Source organism: Pogoniulus pusillus, chromosome 29, assembly GCF_015220805.1.
Source record: "Pogoniulus pusillus isolate bPogPus1 chromosome 29, bPogPus1.pri, whole genome shotgun sequence".
Lineage (NCBI taxonomy): Eukaryota > Metazoa > Chordata > Aves > Piciformes > Lybiidae > Pogoniulus > Pogoniulus pusillus.
Window position 1 is genome coordinate 11,105,663 of NC_087292.1, and position 16,384 is coordinate 11,122,046.

At 41.4% G+C, this 16,384-nt stretch overlaps 1 long non-coding RNA gene across 5 annotated transcripts in view; it reads left to right on the forward strand.

Annotated features, from left to right (window-relative positions):
• The window catches only part of LOC135188577 (uncharacterized), a 228,745-nt gene that overhangs the window by 182,782 nt on the left and 29,579 nt on the right, over positions 1–16,384 (forward strand). For 4 of the 5 annotated variants that reach the window (XR_010307746.1, XR_010307747.1, XR_010307744.1 and 1 more), the window contains exons 3-4: positions 2,993–3,193; positions 8,631–8,676. This is a non-coding gene — a long non-coding RNA (uncharacterized LOC135188577). The remainder of the gene's footprint in view (positions 1–2,992; positions 3,194–8,630; positions 8,677–16,384) is intronic. The other variant, XR_010307745.1, reaches the window with a different exon arrangement.

Here is a 16,384-nt window from a genome sequence, read left to right on the forward strand (position 1 = left end):
AACTGGAGTTAGCTCTCTCCTTAGCAGGGAGCACAGGATCAGATTGTTAGGTTTTAATAAAGTGTGGCCAGCATTTTAATAAAGTGTGGCTAGTATATTATCCAACATGCTTTTACAATTACTGCAGGAACAAGGACAGGAACTTCATTAACACTTTACAGGGGAAAGAAAGCTGTGCTACAGGCCAATGATATATTGCTGCTGGGACTGTAGGTGTCCTGCATTTAAGAAAACAAGGAAAAATTCTGGGGAAGGGAGTAATTACACTGCCAGCAAATGCATTTGTGTTAGCAATGGACTCTTCCCTTCCATGTCCCACAGCTGCCAGGAGTCCTGTGTAGCAGCACGGCAGATTTCCAGGACAGAAGGTGACTCCATAAACACACCAAGAGCTGTAATGTGAGAGACAAAACTCCTGAAGGGAGGGGGGGAAAAGAGAACCAACATGCATGCAGAATCATTTACAAGATGTGTTTTCCAGGCAGCTCAACAACCACTGGCAGGCTTACACTCACAGCTCTTAAAGCGGAGGTTAACTGCTTTGATAAAGCACAGGTGAGGTGTATCTTGTGAGTTGCATGTCAGGCAGGATTAGCTCCTTGGCAAATTATCAAAGCCAACTGATAGCAAAACAAGTTGGGACTCTCCTACAGTGGCAGTTTAAAACTAGGTGTAACTTCACCTAAACCAAATTAATACAGCGGGGGTGTAAAGGGACTACCTAACTAATTAACCCCTTCATTAACTCCCAGAGAGATGACAGTGTTTTGTAGAAATCCAGGAGGTCTCAAGAGACATAAGTTGCCTTTGGGTAAATTAGAGTGAAATTCACTTGGTGGGAGAATTATTTCTGTGCAGTTTGGAGATTGAGTTCAGGGTGTTAGAAGGAAGGGAGGAGGGGACTTGAAATGCTTCATTGGGTTTTCTAGTGTCCATAGCTCCCCAGCTCTGCACAGGTTCTGGTGTTGCAAGAGCAAGCTCACAGTAAAATACACACCATGTTCTTAGAGTAAGGAAAGAGCCTAAGTACCTATTGACAATATAAACCTCACTGAATTGTTGTGTAGAGTTTCAAGATAGGTTTTCATACCTGTTTTGAATTAGAACAGCTGAGGCACTGCAGAAGGTATCTGCATAGGAAGAATTACCAGTGCCTCCTAACAGCAAATATAGTAGAGATCTATAATGCCTGTAAGCACAGACGTGAAGCCTCAGAAACACTGCTCTCTGTTTCTAACAGTATGCTCATTTTCTACTTTCACCTCCCTGTAGCAGGGAATACAAACACTTGTGCATGCTCACAGGGAGCACGTCTTCATCTGGCACCCCAGCTACCCCAACAAGATCATACGGTTTGTGGAACCTCCAAGAGTAACCAGTTCTGTAGAGCTGCACGTGGGAAAAGCAGGCATGCAAACCTGGATGTTGGGCTGAAAATGTGGCTTGTCAGGGATAAGGAAAGAGACAGAAGGCAATTAAAAAAAGAGAAAAGTGACAATCTGACAACATGCTCAATTAATGTAATCAGATTTCACATTCACTTCATGAGTAGTAAATCAAAGCCTAAGTAGGGTACGAGATGAACTTTTTAATATTAAAAGCTGTTCCTGTAATATGCAAAGTCAGGGAATACTGAGTACATTTCTGTCTGTTGTCGATCATTAACTGATTTAGGATAGACCTTGTTGTTGGGTAATTACATTTAATAAGAGCTTGCCCATACAAGCTGCTATCAGATGTCATTTTCCACAATTTCAAGCCAGATATAAAGCATTAGGTGCACATATTAACTTTCTGTAATACTGTACTGGCTTTTTATAGGAGAGGGGTGGGAAAATTCAAACCTGATTATTGTGCAGCTTCCTTGCAGATAGTCGTATTTGATCTGATTTGATTTATAGCTGCACATTTTGAATGAGCAGAAATGTCTGGGGTGGGGGGAGGGGGAAAAAGAGGCTTGTTATAGTAAATGCTCACATTGATATATGTTATTCTGCTTTCTTGGTGGGCTACATAGTTGGCTGTAGTCTTTACTGTTTGGAAGTATTTTGTATCAAAAAAGCTACTCTTTATCTTTTTAGTTTCTCTTATAGGGATGTAAGGAGCTTCCCACACCCTCCATAAGATGTGATTGTGTAACTAATCCATGCTGGCACAACAGCATCTTCACATAAATTACTAATATTGCTAAACATAAATGCAGGACAAAGGCAGATGTCTATTTCTGTGAGTAAAGCACAGCTGTAACTCTTAGGCAATTCTTTCCAGGTGGTCCTAGAGGATGAGTATCTTGAACCTCAAAGAGAAGTACTGAGGTTAGAAGTTCCACTTCTCTTTAGAGACATGTATAAAAGTTTGGATGATAATATTGTTTGAAGGCATAAAACCACAAACAATTTTCCCAATGGCTTGAGGACTTCTGGGTCCCCAGTGTAACTCTGCTTAGTCTTTAATGTACTGCCACTGCTTTTCTTCACCAGAGAGACATGGGGAGCTGATCAAGTGCCTTTTCTATCACACTCCTTCTAAGAAAGCCATACACACTTAAAAAGGTGTAAAAAAAAAAAGCATAGATGTCCAAGCATCTGAAGTACTCACTCTGCAGTGTGAGGACTCAAAGTTCTTCCACAATTTAAGCACAGAATTAGAAAATTAATGTTCTTGGGGTTGATCTTTGTCACTTTCTGCCTCATCATTGGAAAGGGACTTATTTTGCAGTGAATTTTTACACAAATCTTTGCTCCAAGTTCAGTTTCTTTTAGGAATATATTAGAATTGCACTTCACAAACTGTTGGATCCTGTGAGCCAGGCCAATAGAGAGCAGCACCAAGATTTCAGGGGATTTGTCTGTTTATCTGCACCTGTGTGTTACGGGCCTGCAGTGCCACACACTGCTTCTGATGCCAGTTGGACAGCAGGTAGCATGTACCTGCTCTTGAGTGATGCACCATTTACCATGTTGATCACTGACTGCCTCAATCTCCCCTTTAGGCAGCGTTGCTGATGGGCACCTGAGAGCCTGTGCACTGACTGGGAAGCAGGACTTAGGCACCTGAGTTCTGCTGAAAGCCTGGAGAGGAACAGGACAGAAATATCTACACCTGAAAACAATGATCAAAGCAATACAAATCCATCCCTTTCTTAGGTGGATTTTAAGTTCAAAATGAGGTGTTCCTGCCTTATCTAACTCAGGTAACTTTTATTGCAAATACTTGTTATGGTTTTATTTGGCACTGTCTGCTCACGTGTTTCTGTATGTGTACTGCCTCGCTGGTGCCATGGGATTGCAGTGGCATGAGTTTGCCTTGCTGAGGGAGACCTCAGGCACAAACACTTTCTGCTTCATAGGATGGATTTGTCTGCAAATGTTTTCTGGGTTTGTTTAGGTGATGGTCTTCACTGGTCAGCCCTGCTTTTGCCCTGCAGGTTACTTGCAAGAGGCTCCTTCTCTCAAATGATGCAGCACCCATGTGTGCACTGCATAAACAACTCCATTGTGTTTGTTGCTGATGGTCTGAAGAAATGCCTCCTAAATTTGGTTTTGGCATGTTAGGTGTTGGTCAGGAAGATAATTTGTTCTGTTGACACTGGTTTGGATTTTTTAGTTGTGTTTGCTATTCACTTTGAAATCTTCATGAGAAAAGAAGCAGAGTTTACATCAAACTAGAGGGATATATCTTTAATTCAACATAAAAGAAGCAGATGAGTGAGGAAAGAAAATAATGTGTTCTCATGCTCTCTGGATCTGTTTGGTAAGGCTTCTGTTGAAATTTCTCCTATTACAGCATAAGGTTATGGTGTATTTCAGCATGGCCTGGGTATACCTCTGGAATGGTCTGAATGAGAACACCTCTGAATCTGTGGGAACTTCAGATTTCTATCTCTATCTAGATGTAAAGTTTAATTTTCTTAGCTGCATTTGCATCCTGAGATATACAGAATAGAGAAAACACAGACATTTGGTATTCAGAGAAGTCCATGGCATTTGCATTCACATCCTCAGTGTGTGCACGTATTGCCAGGCAGCAAGCAGCCGCTGCTGCGCGCACAGGCTGGGCTGCCCATCAGGTGACAGTGCTCCCAAAGCAAGTATCCTGCAGAGCGACTCAGCCTTTTCTCACATGCATACTCGTTAGGGATTTTCTCTTATTACCTGGGTTATAATCCTTCCCCGGGGGGGGGGTTGCCTTGTGTACAAAATTAATTTCATTTGGCCACAGAAACTCCCTGCGCCTTTGGCATGAAAGTCTTTATACGTAGAGGAAAAATCACCTAAGTGAAAGCTACTTAATTTATAAGGCTCAGTAGAAAATATCTCCCACCAAGCTGGACTGGAGGTTGTTATAGAACTAAACTCAGTCAATATTTGTTTTAGAAGACAACTACTTTTACTGTTGGGGTTTCTTGTTCATTTGATTGGGTTTTTTTATTTCCCACCTCCTTTGAATAGCCATTTGAGGCTCTGCCTCTATAGACTGAGCTGACTAACATGCAGGAGGGACAAGCTGAGTCTGTTCAGTTTTGGAGATGGACCAGAGGCGAGTCTACACCTGGCATCTCCTCAGCATCACACCTTACAGCTCAGATGGGGCAAAAGTATTCCACATTTACTGTATTTTTTTAGTCTTTCTTTTTTTGTCATTCTTTCTTCTCTCTTTTGCCCTTCTTCCTTTCCTTTCAGACAGGTATTTCAGAGGTAACTGGTGGATTTTTTTAGCAACAACAATAATTTTGCATGAAATGCCTGCTTTTTTTATTCCCCCAAACTTTTCCATGGAAAAAAGTTAAAATTAAAACAATTGAAAATAAATTTACGTTTTTTAAGTAAATGAAGGCTGTTGAAAATAATTGCAAGATTCAGTCCAAAAAACCCTGAGCTTTCAGTGTAACTGAAAATGTTGGAAGGGTTGAAATGCCTGCAGAGGACAGAGGGAAAAAAACAAATGTGTTCTCACTATTTGTAGTAATTCTGGTATTTCACCTCAAGGGGGAAGTTGGGTTTGTTGAAGTCGGTTTTTATTCCATACAAGTTGTTATTTGAGCCCTCTTATTCCCTTTCTTTTACTGCTTTCCCCACAGTTTAAACCAGATTTTAATATATCTTACCTTTCTCTCCCTGAAACAGTCCTGCTGTTATTTTGCTCTGACAAGACAAGGGGCAATGGGTGGAAGTTGAGGCATAGGAAGTTTCATGCAAACACAAAGAGGAGTTTTTTTTTCCCTGTGAGGGTGACAGAACACTAGAACAGGCTGCCCAGGGGGGTTGTGGAGTCTCCCTCTCTGGAGGTATTCAAACTCCACCTGGATGTGTTCCTGTGTGATCTGGTATAGGTGATCCTGCTCTGTGGAGGGGTTGGACTGGATGAGCTTTCAAGGTCCCTTCCAGCCCATGACATTGTGTGATTCATTGTGTGATTCCTGAAAGAAGAAGGGGAGAAGGAGGCACACAGCTGAAAACTACCATTTTTAGCAAGAATATCAGAGATATTTTAAATAATTATATTTTTTTTGCTGCATGCGATTTTTTTTCCCCCTCTCCTCTTCCATAACATCCTAAACTCTACACAAGTGTTCCGTGGATTCACGGGCTTCACATGGTATCAACATCTTTAATGAGCTTGAGGTGTCTCTAACAAATCTCAGCCCTTTTAATGAATTCTTCCCAGCTCTTAACTGCTTCAGCTAGAGATTGACGAGTGTAACCGGTAGCGCAAAATCTTGGCAAGCAATAAGACGAACGGCCCCATCCTTTCCCTCTGGCATCCCATCTGAATTTCTGCAGCAGAGATAACCAAGAATCTGTCACTGCTATGAAGTTTGTGAAATTTAATTAGGAAGCTAATAAAAGAGCTCTCATATAGTACTACAGTTACCTAGGAGATATTGTGTATTGTTTTAGAGCTTGTACCAGTGTAGCAGTGTAAGAAACTTCTTGTTTGAGCCAAGAGAGTTTAAGGCTGACCACTTCTCTTTTGTATACCTTTTTCTAGTAGGGTTAATGCTATACTAGAAAGAAATATTTGCACTCCTTCAATGAGCCATTTGTGCATCGTTGATGAGCTGATGCTGAGATGTTAAACACCCCTCACTTTGGAAAGAGGTGTGGGGCTTTTTTCTTATTTCTTCTGGCTAGATGCCATTCCTGCTCACACTCTCAAAATGAAAAGGGCTCATTTTCCAGTTCTAACTCCAATGTTTTGGAAATCATCCTAGCACAATTAGAGTTTTTCTCTTTGGGTTTTTCAGAGTCCCAAAGACTGGGACAAGTTGTCTCAGTTACAGTGAAGGAGTCATAGATGACAGCAAGGGTGGCATCAGATTAGACTCATCATAGTGAATATGTCTACAAGACCTGCTCCTGAACAAACTCTGGGTGTGATATGTTCAGACCTCCTCTTTACAACTCAGTCAACTTTTTGTCATTCATTTCAATCAAGAGAATTTCACTTTTATGCAATTGCTTTCAAAATACCTAATATTTAATTTTATTCTGGTAGTATACCCTATAAAATGCAGTACTGCCAACTAATCTGTCAGTATTACAGTCTACAGCTAGTTCTAGAATTCACCAGAAAATTAATTAATTGAGAACTTGTAAGATTTCAAGTATTTTTCCCATACCACATCAGAAAACCACTCATCTCTCTATTCATGTTCAGATTTTTTGGGTGATAAGGCAACTTGAAAATCAAAAGCTGCTTCAAATAAAGAAGACTTTAGATTTCTTCCCCCCCCACACCTCCAGTTCTGACAATGTCAAAGAAAGCTCCTTTGACCATCTCAAAACCATTGTTTTTGGAAGAATAATTCTAATGAAAAAATCTACTGAAGCCATCCCCCCCGCTTCTAACTCTGTTTGGGCAAAGCAACATATTCCAGCAATGAAAAGAAACCACATTAGAAAGTATTGACCGAGCCTGCTTAGTATTTATTGCTGTTTGATAACTGAAGAGAATAGGAAAATCTCCTCAGCAAGGCACCATGAGAAGGATTTTCTTGGAGAGCAATTTTGCTGACAAAATCATGGTTCCATTATGACATTTCTCAGCAGAAGACCTGGCCTTGTGGGCCCCCAGTAAATGACCATTCTGGACATTTTTGCACTTCCTGAAAGCTCATGGTAAAGAGATTTTATTGTTCAAGGCTGTAGATAACACACCAAGCTGGAAGGGGGGCAGTCACACCCACACCCCCCCCCCCCCAGAACACTTGGATGGCAGTAGGCTGCTGAGAGGGTGGTACATGTGCTTGTGCAATAGCGTGATTGTTAGAGCCCTCCAGTGACAGATGTTGTTAAACTGATTTATTAGCAACATAAAGGACATTCAATAATAATAAAACAATGATGAACCCTCACTTTCTGCTGAAAGGCAGCAGCTCATGGCCTGTGGCTTGTGACTGAACTTGTAAGATGAAGTCTACAGACTTCAGCTCAACACAGCCAAAATGTTTGCCCTTTAAAACTAGTAATAAGAGAGATCTTTAGCATACTGCCAGTCCTCCAAATATAATACTCCAAATGAACTGTCCTCTTACAACAGCTGACAGCATTGTCCTAATGGCTTATGAGGTTTTTCTCATGTGATATGTTTGTGGTGCAGAAAGTACTGGGTTGTGGCAAGAGAGATAAGACCCAGCTCTGTTGTTAGATCTCGTCTTGCAGAAGTGTCAGGTGAATCACTTTACCTTGGCGAACAATAATGATGCCATTAAAGTGCTGTGAGCACTAATGAGTGTGGCACTGAGTTCCTTCTGCAAGAGAGCAAGTACCCTTGAGCCAAGAAGTTTATATCCACAATCATTTGATCTATCAGACAAGCCTTGCGCTGAACTGGTGACGGTGTTTGGCCAATAGGTCATTAGGACTTTCTCACAGTTAGGGAAGAATCATGTGGAATTAAATTCTTTTCCTGTAGGCTGAAAGGCTCTTGGGAATGTTATTTGACTATGGAGCTTGCTTCCTCCCTGTTACAGGTTCAAATCCAGCCTTCTTAACTCTTACTGAAAACTTACCTCTCTGACTAACACCTTGTTCACACTGATGGGGCTCTGCTCTTAATGGGAAGTTCAGAACTGGACCCAAAGTCATCTTTGTTGTAAGGGATATTTGGCACTGCCATAGAGAAGCAAGAATAGGAATATTAATAGGCCACAGGCATGACCCAGAAGCAGAGCATCTCAGAGTAAGGATGGAGTTAAACTTCTCTTTCTACAATATAATTACTGAGTGAAATGGGCTGTTTGTAATTATGATGATATTAAACCTGATAAAAATTTTGGGCCAGATTCTCTCCTCATTTGCACTGGCACGAATCAGGAGACTGTGAGAGGAGATCTTGGGCAAAGAGCACTTCAGATAAACCTCAGGCTAAACAAGATTGATATCTTCCACACCCGTGATACCCCTCCAAATATCTTTCTTGTTCTTCTGTTAAAGGCCAGGTATATTTATGGTACAAACCTTATGAAGATGATTGCCATTAATTAACTGTGCAGTGAAGTTTTTTATCTCATCCTCTTCAGGGGCACTGAAATAATTTAAATACCAAAACATTAGTGTTGAAAAAGCTTCCATCTGTTTTCCACCTTTTCCCAAGAAAGTTTTAGCCATTGGCTTTTTTTTCCCCAGGAGACCACGTCCCTGAGGACCTGACCAGCAAACTGCACTAATGAAGGTATTTCTATGTGAATCAGAGGGACTTTCCTCTTCTTTCATAAGATATGGGTGATGAGCTTTGGAGGATCCAAAATAAAAACCCAAACAATGTTTCTAACAGGCAGGAAGTAAATTAGCCTCTAAATTCACCTGATTTTAGCTGATACAGACAGGGTCACAGAAGGGCTAGGCTGACAGATGATGTATAGCTGTAACTCCACGGAGCTGCTGAGGAGCTGTCCTTATTTATTCCAGGTATAAAGCAATTAATCTGGCATCAGTAAGTCCAGTACAGCAACATGGGTTTAGATGGGAATAATTTCAAAACAGATTCAAAAGCAAAATGGAAAAAAAAAATGATTTATGAAAAAGAAACCCAAACCTTACCAGAAAAAAATAATCTAAATAAACAAAACCTCATTTATTTGCAACGCAGCATTTCAGCAGTTTCATATATGCCAAAACCTCAGCTCCATTTATAATAAACCCTCAGTTCTTTTAGAGATAACAATATGTTATCTCAGTGACTATCTAGCAGCCATTCTCCATTTTATTAACTTAAACACTTGCAACTTTTGTTAGCATATACAAGTGACAAGAAAGTCTTGGTTGCTAAGGGTAGTCTTGCAACAAGAGCTCTAAAGAAGAAATGAGAATAGGAAGCTCTCCTACAGCAAGCCTCTCCACTCCTAAACTCCCTTCCTAGCTAAAAATATATATATGTAGTAAATTCCCACTTTTGTACACTCTGTACACTTTGTGCATGTCCAGCAACGCTGCAGAAAGTTAACAATGGAATTAGTGGTGTGAAATGCGTAACAAAGACACAGGGAGGGAGAACTGGTCCGAGTTGAATAGAATGGAGTTTCTAAAAGTTGTCTGTTCCAGGGAAAGGGGAAGAAGCTGTTTGTAAAGAGCAGGGCAGACATTTTTGTGAAGGCACTAAAGATGACATCGCAGCAAGGGGCAGCAAAACTTCTATACTGACTCCAAGTTTCTGTGTTTTTTCCAAGTTGTCCATACAGCTGCGGTTCCAGTTCAGGTCAAAACTAGAAAGGAACTGTCTCCAAAGCCAAACTTTGTGCCTGGGGGGCACAGGAATATCACAAGAGTAACTGATATTGCAAAATTTGTATTATTTGGGACTTAACTCCAAAGGGAGCTTATGGGATTTTGCCATTCCTGCTGCAAACTCCACTGGTGTGGAGTTTTGATGCAGCCTCAAGGTAGAAAGCTCTCAGAGAGGCAGGCAGCAACTTTTCAGCCACTAAAATATTAGAAAAAAAAAAACCTTGACCTATTCTCCAACTCCTTGAAGAATTACTGTATTGCTCTTAACCCTAGGAACTGCCAGTTGAATTCCTTTGGGAAACAAGATTCAGCTAAGAAAATTATATGAATCATGTTGTAAAATCAGTGCATCACAATGATGCACCAAGGCAGTGTGGAAGTCATTTCAGAAGTCTTATTTGGACCCAAGTAAGTGCTGACTTCAGGCACAGACCTCCTGTGAAAGAGAAACAGGTTGAGAGTGATGTGTCCCAGACCAGAGCTGCACATGTTCCTGCTCCAGCCTGGCAGGACTGAGCCCTCCTCAGGCAGTACAGCCCAGGTTCGGCCCTGGCGATGTGCACTTCAGACTTTCAGCACTGTCACCACAAACTGCCATCAAATTCTTTGTAATTAGAAAGCAACTGCAGCCTGGGCAATAGTGCTCCATGCAGGAAGAGCAGAAACAAGAGGGTCCAGGTTGCATTTCAGACAGATTTCAGCCAAAATAGATTTGGGTGTGACAAGATAGGAACTGGTTCTGCCAAGAGTGTTTTGATTTTGTTTATTTGAATGCCATTCAGGTTCATCTCCAGTCTGTGCTTGATCAGGACACAATCTGAATGGCCCTCTAGGTTAAAGAGCAGAAGCATGAACAAAGCAACAGCCAAAACTGAGACTAAACTCCCTTGTTCTCCTTCCCCATCCCCAGCCTGGAGCTGAGAAAGGCAGGTTGAAAAGCAGCACCTGTCCTGAGGGGAACCCAGCAACAAAATCTAGGCAGCAGGCAAGGATGCCCTGGGAAATGGGAATTTTGCCTTCCTCCACCTGAAGAGTTCCATAACCCAGACACAGAGGAGGGCAGGGGCAGGAGGGAAAGGGCTTTGTTCCTTGCCTTTCTTTGAACTGGCACTTTGCATCATCCTTCTGCGTTCACACAAAAGGGTCTTTGGTACTTTTGTATTCTGTAACAATGAGTCTGGTATTTCCGTAGTGATGCATCTTGTTATAATCTCTCTCAGCTTTGTTTCCTCGACATATTTTTTTATTAAAAAGTCTTCCCAGTCTTAAATAAGTACAGAATAAGTGTGGTCATTCTGGAAACATGAGAGGCCTGATTATCTGACCATCAAAGCCTGTGCTGTAAACAGGATACTAGTAAACAGGAACTGAGCCCCATATGGAGAGCTTGTGGTTTTCTTCAGCCTCTGTTTGTTATGTCTTACATCCTGTTAATTATAGAAAAAGAGCTGGAAAGTTGGAAATAATCTTTTCTCCAGATTATTTCCAGCTTCCCTCAGATAGAAGAAAATGCAGTATAGCACTGCCTTACCTTGCTTTCTTTCAGATGTAAAGCATTAAGACAATTCATTCCAAGGGGATCACTTTTCAAGAGGATTATAAGTAGATTTATTCTTTTCTTAATTACAAAAGGAAAATTAAGATCTTAGCATCTTGTTCAGGGAATCCTCTCAAATTTGTGCACAGCTCTTCAGCATGTTCTTTGGAGTTTGTTTGAGAACTTTTGATGTATATTTAAGGCCATTTGTAAGACTGGCATAATTCACATTGAGTGGATGTGTTCTTAGAATGAAGATTTTGCTGCATGAAAGCAAATGACAGGATTGACTTTAAAATCATGGTTTCCAAGTTATCTATGTTGTTAGGAGATCTTGCTAGTAGTGTATCTTTCCTAGTTTACTGACATGGATTGCTCAGCCACCGCAGATTGTCTGTGCATCCACAGAGGTTTCTACAGAGCTGGCTAAAACACCGAGCAGAGCAGGCAACCAAGCCTGTGCTCCCTCTGCTTGTTCTTTACCTTTGATTTATATGAACAATGTAGGACAGTTCGATCTGAGCTTCCAGTGTCTTCAAATTGATTCAGAAGCAACAAACTGGCAGTGTTTCTCTCTGAAGTTTTGTGTTTTGAGAGACATTCCCCCTTTTCCCCAAGAACCTGGTATAGAGCTTTGGTGCATGATGGAGCCATGTCAGAAGAATGGCACAGGGTGGTCATGCTTGCAAAGCAAAAACCTGAAACCTCTTTGATTCAAGGTTCCAACATATCTGTGACAAACTGAAAGTACCAACTGCTGCTTATGTTTCTTAGACAGCCCTGAACCAGAGACCACAAATAAATCTCCTGTTATGTTGTTTTTCAGTTCTCTACTCTCAACACTGTTTCTTTAAACAGCTCTCTGATGCTAACCATCTGCTGTAAATTGCTACATCACTCTTGAGCTCTGCAAGGCCAAGTCTCGTGCACTCTATCCCCAGCAGCAAGCTTAACATCCAGGCTCAGGCCAAATCCTCCTTCTGCAATGCAGAGTCTCAGCTGCTATTGGGTCTCATCCCTGTTGTGAGGAAGACAGGAAGATCACTTCTTCCTATATCCTCTGGGCTTAAGGTCTTGAAGCACCTCCAGTTCTGGGGCTACTGGTGGGACATGAAAATAATGTCAGGATTATGGGATCATGGGATCAGTAGAAAGAATTAAAGAAATGTCAAGAGAATTGGCTGCTTACGAACAATAAGATTTGGATGCTATAAAAATGCTCAGTTCTGGCATAAATCTGTTCCCATTAAATTCAAGGAATAAAATTCCTACTTTACTAGGAGCAGAGTGTGGGTAGTGCTGAGAGCTTTTGAAAATCCCACTGTATAGCTGCACCCTCTTTATACATCCATTTTAATGAGATGATTAATAAAATACCAATGGAGCTCCAAACAGTTCTGTGTTCGTTTTCCAAAGCAGCTTGACTCATCTGTAATCATAACCAGACTTCCAATTACACTACATTTTAATTGTTCTTGTTTAAGGATAATTACTAGTACTCTGAAAAAAATTACTATGAGTAGCTGGTGATGAGTAGGAATAGGCATCCTAGCTTCTCTCAGTCTGTTCTGTCATTTGAGTTACGAGGGATGTAATTGGATATGTGACACCCAGACAGAGAGTGGTTTCCAGGATCTGAGAGTGCTCCGTTTCAGTTAATGTGTTAATTTGGGTTCCATCTTCTCATTTGTTCTTCTTTGATCTATCATTTCATAAGGCCAAAGCAGCAGTTTATTAAGTGTGTGTGCTTGATTTATGTGCAAGGCTGCATTTGCATACACATTATTATCTTTAAAGTTTTGGTCCAGATTTTTGCAAGCCCTGGTATGGAGTAATACAAGCTGTAATATCACACTGCATGGCAACAGAACTGTCCTGTGATTTGGTCATGTTCACATACCAGAAGCTATTTTCCATTTGGAAATTTTGCATATTACCAATTGAAATGTATCTGTAAGCAAGCTGTAAAGTGAGACACGATATGAGCTGAAGGGCATGGAGCAGTAGGCTGAATCTCATGCTCATCACAGACTTTCAAGAATATGACGTTAAAACCTCAGCAAGTGAGACTTCTTCTTCTTTTTGCCCAACAACAATGAACCAAGGACTTTATCTCCTGTCTGGAAGTACAACTAGGACTTACTTTTCTGAAAGTCTGACTGAGAGGTTAGATGTGGAAATGTTCACAGCACAGGGCAGGTTTTTGGCATGCTTTTATTGATAGTCACCTAGTCAAAAACAGCAGATCCAGGATTCTGCTGCCATTTATCCCTAAGCACAAGGTTAGGTGGGTGTAAGGAGGGTGTCACTCTGACACACTGGGTCTTTAAACTTTTAGGGCTTTGGAAAGCTACAGGTGTAGGTTTTTTCTCTAACACCCAGCCCAAAGGGTTCAGCAGAACTGCTGTTACTGTAGTGCTTTCTTTTTTTAATAATTACTGCAGGATCCTTTGAGACACAAAATAATGCTATAATGTAAATTTAATAATATAATCCTTTAACTTTTATTACAGTCATTATTTGTATTAGCAAGTATTGTTTTAATAATAGTGTCCTTCTTCAAAGTACTCCACAAGCTGCCTAATAGAATTATGTTTGTGTTAAAATAAGATTTCCAGTGGGAAATGCTGACCCTCAGAAATGTAGTTTTGCTTGTAAAATATCTGTTCCAGCGATACTGCCACTGATTGTGGGGAAATTAATGACATTTCCAGGAAAAAAGGGGGTTAGGATACCAGCCTACAACTCATCCAGTGCAGCGGAGGGGTGGAGATCTCTGGTTCAACCTTCAGCTGAGGGTCTGGAACTGGGCACTCAGTCACATAAATTTCTCCCTAAGCTGTCAGATAAACTGGATCTCCCCTTCTCCATTTGGAAATGTTTGACTTTGTTCTTTGCTAGAATTAAAAGCTCTGCTTGAATTAGTTTGATTTTGGTTGGCTTCAGAGATGTTGGTTTGTATTTGCTATGAAGTATATCTGCCCATTGTTGCTTTGGCTTTGCATGCTATGGTGGAGAAATTTGTGGAGTTTGAAGATGTCTGTCTTTGCTAGAAGTGGCCAATGGCTGGGTTTGCCTCCCAATGTCTAAGATTTTATTTGATGGAAAGATCATTGCAAATATGGACATCATGTGCCCTGCCCTCTGATTTGAGTCTCCTGCAGCACGATATGGTTGTCCTGCTGCTTCATGGCCTGGTTCATCAGTGACTCTGAAATTGCAAAGGTCTGTAGCTTGCTCAGAGCTACCAAGCCATTATCAGATCTGGATTCAAATCCAGATGTAGATGGCTTTGAAAGTCCCTCTCTTGGTTTGAGGACTTTTCTGTCCCTCCATTGCATTGTAAATGTGTAGCGAAACTTTGCCTTCTTTTCACTTGTGAGAGTAATCTAATCCAGATATTTCTGACTGAAATTACAGCCATTTCCAAGCAGTGAACTTTCAGAGGTGGCTTTCCTTTTAATCCCTTATTTATGTACTTATTTCTATCCATCTTGTCCTACCAAATTATATTCCTTCATGCCATCTTAAACTATGTGGTGTAAAATTAAAAGAAAAGCCACTTATCAAAATGTTATTGGGGGGGGGGAGAATTGTCATTTGTTTTGCTCCCAAGTAATCCCAAGAGGCAGAGCACTGTGAGGTTTTCTATGAATGCATTTACAATAGGAGCCAACCACACATTTCACTGAATCAACAGGCTTGTCTTGAGATATTTATGTTGAGACTTCTGTGTAGTCAGCCACCCACAGGGAAACCAACACTTTTGATAACACCTGAAGAAACGAGGCACATGTTGTCAGCAGGGCCTTTGAAACACCTGAGAAATCCCTGAAAACACAACTTTGATGGCTAAGTCATCTAGGATTTTGCAAATAGTGTGCTGAGTAGCCAGTTCCCACTGCAAAGAGAATGGAAAAGCAACACTCCAGCAGCTGGAGCCAGAAGCAACATATCTATCTTCACCATCCCCAGCAGAGACAGAACAGCAACAATCCCATTTTGTCCTGGCAGCTGAGAAACTACCACTAGCTCTGGATATGTTACCTATAAAAAAAGAACTGTCTGTCTGCCTGGCTGAAAGGCTGACTTTCTGTCACTCCCAGTGAGGATGCTGCCCTCCTCATCACCCAGAGAAGGTTGTTTGCCTCTGAGCTGCGACTCTCTGGCTCATTTCTGGTGGAAGACTAAATGCTACTTAACAAGTTTCTCATTACTGCACATAAAGATTGCAGTCTGAGTTAACCCCAGAACAAATAATTGTGTTTCCTGTATTCGGGGCTCTATCCACAAGATCCCTAAGAAGGGTTAGCAGCAGACCCTATACCCTGGGGGTGAAAGGCAGAGGCATATTCTGCAGTGGCTGCATGGGCAGAGCAGACCAATCTGCAAGGCTGATGCCAACCTTGGCCCCAGTTCCCCAGCTGCCTCCTCTTACCACAACCCCTTAGAGTGTCATCTGAACTATTTTTCCAACTGGAGCTAGACTACTTCATCATGTCCTCGGTATGAACAGACTCGTGAAGGGGGCAACCTTTGATCCCTAAAAGCTTTCAGAAGTGTTAATTCCATGTCTGGAATATTGTCACGAAGAGGCTGAATTCCAGTGTGGAGAAGAGCAGAGGCAGCACCCAGGGGGAGAATGCAGCCTGCTCAAAGCTGTGCCATGTGGAGAAGGGCACTTCTTGCTAGGCTTTGTGCTCAGGCTTTTATGATGCTTTTAATATGAGAGACTCTTATCATGGTTCATTTACTTCCATGCTTGTGGTTTTGCCACTTGGGAGCAATTACAGGATCCTCTGATTCATGCTAAGGGAAGAGATGACATTTAAATGGTGAATTATGTGGCTATTTTTTGGTGGACTTTGTTGGTACTGAGCTACATGGCGTTAAGACACTCTGGTCCAATTAAGCAGGCGATTATCCTGTGCCTGGCTACACGGTGTATTCTGTTAGCTACACTCCTTGCCTGTTTGAGGAGGAAATACTGGTAGAAGTTTGAACACAAGCTGTCAATGATTTGTCTTTGCCATAATAAAGGCAGGCTTGTAATTAAGATCCACTTTTTTTTTTCTCCCAGTGCATTTTTTTCCTTATCATTTGCTTTGATTTTCCAGAA